The sequence below is a fragment of the Stegodyphus dumicola genome, chromosome 12, assembly GCF_044657685.1.
Source record: "Stegodyphus dumicola isolate Sdum_Otavi_A_Nest chromosome 12, ASM4465768v1".
NCBI classification, from domain to species: Eukaryota; Metazoa; Arthropoda; class Arachnida; order Araneae; family Eresidae; genus Stegodyphus; species Stegodyphus dumicola.
Genome location: NC_140779.1, coordinates 33,777,003 through 33,784,020, shown reverse-complemented (window position 1 = coordinate 33,784,020; position 7,018 = coordinate 33,777,003). Strand labels below are relative to the sequence as shown.

The 7,018-nt window shown below is 31.4% G+C and overlaps 1 non-coding gene across 1 annotated transcript; it reads right to left on the bottom strand.

The window, feature by feature from the left end:
- Positions 1 to 6,639: 6,639 nt before the first annotated feature.
- TRNAT-CGU (transfer RNA threonine (anticodon CGU)) lies at positions 6,640 to 6,712 on the bottom strand. The gene has a single exon. It is a non-coding gene; the product is annotated as a tRNA-Thr (tRNA).
- Between the last annotated feature and the right edge of the window lie 306 nt (positions 6,713 to 7,018).

Below are 7,018 nucleotides of genomic sequence, written 5' to 3'. Positions count from 1 at the left end.
AATTCTTTAAATGATATAAATTTTGTGCATTCTGAGTTATAATATGAAATATAATACTGTTAAGTGAACCTAGCGCCAGAGTGTCGCTATGGTAAACAAAGTGAATTTTAAAGAATGCATTTATTCTATTGTGGTATATGCGGTGTCGGCGAAGTAGGTTTAATTCAATCTAATAAGTTTAAATGAAATGCAAGAAAAAAATTCGTATAATTTAATATTCCGTACAAGGAAGTCATGCGGTGTACACATCAGATTTTTTTAAACATATGTGAATAGATCAACCTTTTTTTCCCAACCTACTGAATTTCTTTTCCAATGGCGAGTACTTGCCTATAACGGCATTGGCCACTCCTATGTCCAGAAGTGGTGGTCATTTTATTGTTGAGGCCACCGTTACCTCCTATGAAGTAATAGACAAATTGCCTTCTCCGGGATTTGAGCTCGGGCCCTTCACTATCGCAGCCAGGATTCCCTGCCCACCATATAGTCTGGGTGGCGAATAACTAGAATTACGTCAAATTAAATGAAACTATTACAGCTAGTATGTAATTTATTTTACCTCCGTTGCCATTTATACAATCCAAAGGGGCTTTGTTCCTGAAGGACTATTGTTTTCTTTTCGCGATTTTGCGTTGTTTCACTATAAATGTCCGTTTTACTTTTCAAACTGTTGCCATCCAATGTTAGAGTTCTGCATTATGTTTGAAGAAATTAAATAATGAAAAATCTGCATAAATGTATGTCTATTTCTCACATTGTGATAAAACAACGGTACATAGAGCAATCGAATTTTGAGTGACGTAATCCTGCTGCGAATATGGGCATGTGGAAGCCCAAATTTGAAATTTGGAATTTATTTTATGATCGATTTCATATTTTGTAAAACCTTTTACGAATTTTTGAGTAACAAACTCAACGATTTAAAAGCGAGCAATGGCAACACTCTACAGCGAGGGGAAAAAAACCTTTTTATCTCCAGCGGGCGCGGAACTGTGTATCGGAAATTCTAAAGATATGCTCATTTTAAAATTATTTTGCGACATTGCTACTGAACTGAATTTTATGATTAAGTAAAAAGAACATATTTTATAAATAAATAAATAATTTGAATAATAAATAAATACAATTATAATAAACACACAAAACGTTAAAAAAACGCACCTTTGAACGTAATTTAAAATCTGAATCCTTTCGGATTTTTTTTTTGTATAATATTTATTTTCATAGCTTCTTTCCACTTACTACGTGAAAGCTTCATAATCGTTTTACAAAAAAGTTTCAATTTTTTAAAACCTTTTATAAAAAAGGTGTTTTTTAAATGTGTCCTCTTTGCGTTTCGTAGAGGGTCAGGCTTTATAAGATAATAAGATTTTCTTTTATTTTACGAACAAGTATTTACTTGGTTATACTATGTCTAAAATCAAATTTCTTGTAGGAGAAACGTAGGCGTAGTATGAGTGCAACAAAAAACTACCTTCGTTGCAAATACTTGTAACTTAATTTTTAATCTGGTACTCTAAAGATGAGCATTCTTTATAAAAGTGGAAGTTTTCTCTTCAAAATGTGTTCAGTAGTTATTATTGTGGTTTCGTGAAATCAAAAAATTTATATGAACATAATGTTTATTAAAACGGAAATGATGGTGTTCCGTTTCACACAGAAACAGGTATTCTGTAGAAAACCATCAATTTTGTTCCTTAATATTGATCTCAGATATATATTTATAATTTTTTCATGTATTTCGAATTCAGGTTTAGGAACACGGCTTCAGAGCTAAAGTAGAAAGTTTTTTAAGCACGCTATACTAATTGCACAATCCTGGTGTGAAAAATTGATATTAATAATGTTATCCTTAAGCTTTAACAAATTAAAGTTTTTTTTTTTCAAAATTCATAGCAGTATTCAAGAAAACTTTTATTCACATAGAAACAAAAATAGCTTTAGATATTAACATTCGAGATACGCCAGATGAATTAATTTAATGAAAATCTTTGCAAAATTTACACTTTAAGTATGAAATTGCTTGATTTTAACTTAGTAAAGCATAACGTATTTTTTCGTGTTTGGGGTTTCTTCCACGCGGAAATCATATATTGAATTTAAATTTAAATTTTCAGTTTTCTCCAGTGCTGAAGCTATTTCTGTGAAATTTTCCACATTATTTTAGCTCTGAATTTATAGCGGAACATTCTCTGAGTATAACAATATGGTAAGATCATTTTCGGCTACACAAGAAGTTATTCAAGCAGGTAAATATTAAGGCGTATTTCCTGCAGCTTTTCCCATGATTTTTACATACAGAGATAATTAATTTTAAATATGTTTTCTCTTTAAATTATCGCAGTTTCGCTTACAGAATCTGATGTGGACACTACATAACTTCCTTGTACATGACTTCCTTATACACATTTTGGATACATTTTATCTAAACATATTTCCTCGAAATTCATTAGAGATATATTTCTCATTCAAGTAATACAGTTCTCACTTCGGGGCAAGGCAAAAATACATAAAAACTCAAAGCACCTTCATTAAAAATTGAAAAATGTAGCAAATGTAAAACACCAAAATACATTTAAAAGAGTTTTAAAAGAATTTAGAATTTAAATTAGAGTTTCTACGCAGAAACAAGGAATTCGGTGGACAAGAAGGCAGATTTTCGGTGCGCAAAACTGAAAGCTTATATTTGCTCCCTCTCGGCAAAAAGACACTGAATGTGCAGAAAATGACTTAATTCCCTTTTCAGCTAAGTTTCAAATGTAAACAAATATGACTGCGATGGTAAAAAAAATTAGGCTTAGCCATACTTAAGCAACATTAAAATAAAACAATATGGATGCTCAGTTAGGTTTAGTCTCAATTAAGGTATCTGCCTACGTTAAAAAAACGATTTTGGCGAAAACATTCGATTCTTTTTATTGCCCAGTTTGAAAGGTCAATTTTGTAGGATTCCGAAAATGGTTAATTTTTACGTTTGTGATAATTAGAAGAGAAGGTATAGCCAATTAACTGCACTGGAAGTGAAAGCAGAAAGACCGGAAGTGCCATTTAAAAGGCTCAACTTAAAGGTAAACAATGTTGTTATCCGTGTTTTTTTTTTAACTGTTTGTGTGTAAAATTGTGCTAAAACATTTCATTTTAATTCTGGGTACTTTTTTTTGGTTCTGGCAATAATTATTTGCCTTAATTCTTTGAAACTGGACTGGCAACATTGCGGTTTTTTTAACTGGGTTTGGCAACATTGCGATTAGGTATAAAGACTATGCTGGGTGCATATATAGCCGTTTTAATTTTTAATTCAGGGTATCTTGGATTACTTCCTGTGTTTGAACATTTAGGCATATCAATTGAACAAGAAATGATTAAAAATTACTTTGGAATTGATAACGAAAAAATAAAGAACTCGACAATTCATTCGTCGCTCATTTCGAAAATAACCAGAAAAAAATTAAAATCAAATAGGAAATCGAAATTACTTAAGTATAAAGACATGGAGGGTGTGATGTACAAATACATTTAAAAATGGAGAATTTTAAGTGTGTAAATACAACAGAACAGTTTTTCTGTTAATGTGAAATCTTTAAATGCGTTTTCTGAAAAACTAATTTTTCTAGTGTTTTTACATACAAGAAATGTAATTACTCAAAATGTTCTAAAGATATCTCTATTAAATTTCACTAAAATGTTTTCTATATTATTTATTAGGTTTTAAGCTACAATCTAAGTAATATTTATTAATTTTATTGTTTTATAAGTATTTCTATATAAAACGGTAAGAAATATTTTACAAAAAACTATGTTTTTTCATGTAATTACACATATTTTAGTAAATTTTAGAAATATCATATGTATTTTAGTTCATAACACATATAAGTGTTGTAGTAGTATACAGTATAAAAAAATTGAAATATATGCTGTGAGAAAAAATATACGGCATTTAACGTAAGTGTTAAATTCTCCTAAAAATTTGCATAAAATTGCATATATTTCAAAAATTTATAAAAATATTTCTAAACATTTACCTATTTTCATGATTTGATATCATATTTTGACTAAATAAATATATATTTCATCAGAATTCTATGTTTTTAAAAAAAGTGCTCCGAACGTAGGCAGATACCTTAAAGAACTTTTAATTTGTTAATATTTCTACAACTATTGCATGCAGATTAACTAAAGGCATAAAAACCTTAACAGGAACATAAGAACAACATAATTCAATCACTTCTAAAACAAAAAATGCACAATTTACCAAAATATGAGAATTAAAATATTGAGCTCACCGAGCCCAGTAGCAGAGTGGGTATATATATATATATATATATATATATATAGACACCCACTCTGCTACTATATATATATATACTTTTTGTGCGCCCAATTGCAACCAAAATTAGAGGTGCACAAGTGCATGTTGCAGCAGTCCCATGTACACAATTTCAACGTTCGGAGGCTACTCGTTTCTGAGTTATGTGAGATACATACGTACGTACACATACGTACATAAGACGTCACGAAAAGTCGATTATAAATCCATTTTTAATCCATTTTTGGGAAAAGAGACTTCTGTTCTGTCTGTTCATATAGATGTCACGCAAAATACATCGTTCAGATGCATTCAAGAGCGGTAAAAATGGATATTTTCGTTGAAATATGATTCCCGAAATTTACCTTGGACTATTTCGCGACTACCAAACTTCCTTTACTTCGTACAAGGAAGCAAAACGTAAACTTGAATACCTTTAATATGATTCTGAAATATTTTAGAGAAATAACCTCTTGGAAATACGTCAGTCAAATATTAGTTTAGTGTTTTTTAGTACATTCTATATATAGCGCATCTGGCAGTCAGAGTTGAGTATGCTTTTCCTGTTATGATTCAGCAGAAAATTTCATAATCATTGGTTTTTGAATAGAAGGTTTTTATTTTATCTTTATTATTCCATTTTACCCTGATTGAAAATTGCACTTTTTTGCTCCGATCGTAGTTTGTGTTTAGCTTTCGTGCAGACGATAAGATCAAAAGATTTGTATCAATATGTAAAGAAATAAAGTCTGTTGTTACCACACTTTTCGGACATCCTGAGGGAGTAAAGAGAGAGAGAGACAGATTACAAGAAACAAATTCAAGTTGTTTATATATATGGTGGTTATATTTATTAAAAATTCCATAGATTTAGTTTGCGTGTAGTTACTGCATTTAACAATGCATTCAAAATATATATAAAATTTCCCATTTCCACTGAGCATTTAAAACTATACCTGGCTTTACATTTTCAAAAAATTCTCGTTCTTCTGTAAGCAAAATGCAAAGCAAGATAATGAGATTTCTTTTCAACTTTCATTAAAATATATTTAAAGCATCTGAAAACAATAAAATAACAAAGGGAGGAGCTTCATTGTGCTTTCAAATCTTCCAAAATTCTAAAGATACAATTTTAATGAACTTCAACCACTAACGTTGAAGAGAATTCGGGTCGTTCTCTTTCACAAAATACCCATTCGAAAGGAGCTAAGGTCATTTTCTTTTGGGAATAGCCATGGTAACAGGAATTCATTAATGTTTAAGCACAATGTCTTGCGGTGGAAAATTTGAATATTTAATTTGATTTTCATTCTTAATGCGGTTGACGTTGTTTCCTGCTTCACGTATAAAAGATCTTGAGACTTTTAATAGCTCGAGAGTAATATGGTATCATATGGGAAGTTGGTGAAATTTTGACATCTTCTTTTTTATAAGCGATGTTTATGACACATTTGAATTTTATACTCAGAATTATATTTTGCAGACATAAAAGTTTGATCTCTTTGAAAGCCATTCTGCTCAATTCTCAGATATGCGTGAATTTATGCCATTTACATAATAAGTTTTTGATAAAATCCTAAAGTGTAAACTTCCTTTGTTTCGGGTATTTGGCATTTGTCATTCTGAAATATCTAGATTGGAAAAACATAAAATACACTGTATTGGGCTCGAATATAACAAAATATGTTGTATTCATAACTTTGTAGAGATATTATGATTTTTTTGGAACCAGGAGAGATGAAAAATGAGCAGTGCCCTCGCGGGATCGGAAACACTGACCTCTCGAATACGCGTCAAGCGTGCTGACCACTACACCACGAAGACATGCTAAGAAATTTTTGAAAATTTGCATAAATTTAAGATGAATTTTGATAATATAAAGAAGATTTGAATAATAATAAATTAAAAGTAAAACTTATAAAGATTTTAAACTTCAGAAAAAAGACAGAAATGGAAACGACGCATTTATATACTAATTCGCCAAGAGTGTTTGGAATGTATGTATCGACTTTACGTTTTTTTGTTTTGTTTTTTTGTTATGCCTTTGTGGCTTGGCCTGTCCTCTCATAGCCATATGGCAGGTTTCGCCTGATAGGTGGGCTGGGGGCCAGTGCTTAGAATTAACTAACTAACTAACTAACCTTATATACTCCCCCTTTTAAAGGGCGACTGGGGATTAGGGGACACAATCACCCAAATCCTACCACTTTTTTCCTACCACTATCACCAAATCCTAATGGTGGTGAAGAATCATCATCCACGACTTTTTTTAGTTCGGGTGCCACTGTAGATATTAGGATTTTTTAGAAGCAGGGAAGATGAAAAATGAGCAATGCCCTCGCCGGGATTCGAACCACGGGCCTCTCGAATACGCGTCGAGCGTGCTGACCACTACGCCACGAAGGCATGCTAAGAAGACGGGAGAAATACCTTATAACATGAAATTTGAAATGATTTCAGTTGATATATAACTGAACCGTTTACGTTAAAAGAAAATGTATTTACTTAGTTCTGTCTCGCATTTAGGTTTAACTGCAATGAATGGTTTTTTAGATGAACCTCAAGACATTTTAACTCGCATGGTAAGATCTTTTTTTCCAACAATTGTTTTGCTTATGAACCATCTCTAAACATGTAAAAATTATCCTATACAGGGTGAGGCGCAAGATATATGGCTAAATGGTAAGGGAATGAGTCTGATATTTACTGCAA